The following is a 1,662-nucleotide window of genomic DNA, read 5'->3' on the forward strand; positions in this document are numbered from 1 at the left end:
TGACTATGATCATGAATACTTAATTTAAAAGAGTCCTATATATGTAGAACTGAAAAGATAAGTTCTTATAATAGACATGAAATATATGCTTTTATATTCAAGTATACCTGTACAAAGAACATTTATTAGAGACTCGTGGAACATTTATCTTATATTCTTAATTTGTTTGATGTTTATTTCAAAATGCCTTTCAAATTAGTCATTTTACATACATGTTGCTTTCTCTGATATTTTGTCCATGGTCGAAATACTCAACATATTGTAAATGTACCAGGTGACCGTTGACATTGTGCAGTTTCCTTGTTTCCCCAAAATTATACTGTCCCACAAAAATCTTGATACAAAAATTTACAAAGGAGAAAAAAATAGCAACTCGATATTCAAACTGAATTTTGTTCTTGTAATTTCTGTATCATAAGATAAATGCAGATGGGTTTTCCAGGTTTAAGGGTTCATTGAGTGCAATATAAGATTTTAAAACCAATTATTAACTTCTTCAGTCGTTAGGTCGTAAAGTTGTTAAAGTCATCAAGTATTCACGATTGTGTAAATCGAGTTATAAGTAATCATTCTGAAAAATATCTACAACACCCATTGAAATTTTATTTTTATGATCCTTGAAATGAATAAATTCAAACCTACGTATAATATTATTGTTGATGAAAGATGCTCACTTCGATTCGTTATAAAAACATAATCTTGATAAATCAATGGGATTGATCAGCGGATTAAAATATATTCAGTTAAGATACATGTATGAATGTTGTGATTCTCAGAAATACTACCGGTATACTAGTAATGAGAGGGAAGGGGATTTTAGAGATTACCATGTTTACAATCGCTTAAAAAATAGCTCGTGATATTTTATTTAAAAAAATCTGCAACACAGTGGTCAGGTGTACAAGATAAAAATCATTTTTAATAACTAAGAAATGACTTTTGATTATTAAATGGGCCAAAGGACTCTGTAATTATAGGAGTCAATTGACTTAAACTATTGTTCATGCATGTAATAGTGAGAACATTAGTAATGTCAACGAAACATAAAAGAATTTTTTATGTTTAGTATTCCATCCCTAATAACCTCAGATTCAATGAATTTGAATACCTAACAGATTTGTACGGGTGGAATACTCAGTATATTTAGACATAATTCCCATTTATTACTATTAGCATGTAAGAATGGAATATGTCCTAATTTATGACCTTGACCTTTGTTGAAGAGTTATCTCCCCTTTTTTCAGTAATAAAAATCAATTTTAAAAAACTATACGGTAAAAAAATTGTTTTCAATTGTCATTCTATTTCTAATGATTTAATGCATCTTTCCACCACAGTATTTATTGATATTCTTATTATTTAATTTTTTATTTAAACAAAAATCGCTTGTCTCCATGGACTTCAATGCAGTTTCTGTTAATTAATTACTGCTCAGTTAATTACATTTTTGAAATTTTCTCTTGGTAAATCCTTTTCTACTATAAAATGAAAAATCAGAGTATTATATACGTGATGGATATTTCAGGATAGAGAATTAGGTCCTATTAGCTATGGAAAACTTTCATTTTTTATATCCATTTTTATGAGCCATACTGAAGAATATTGCAGAATAACATGTAATACATGTATTTGTAAATGGAATACACCTACTAACCTCTCCTT

Source organism: Saccostrea echinata, unplaced genomic scaffold, assembly GCF_033153115.1.
Source record: "Saccostrea echinata isolate AGI-Se365-2 ecotype Australia unplaced genomic scaffold, CSIRO_AGI_Sech_v1 ptg000056l, whole genome shotgun sequence".
NCBI classification, from domain to species: domain Eukaryota; kingdom Metazoa; phylum Mollusca; class Bivalvia; order Ostreida; family Ostreidae; genus Saccostrea; species Saccostrea echinata.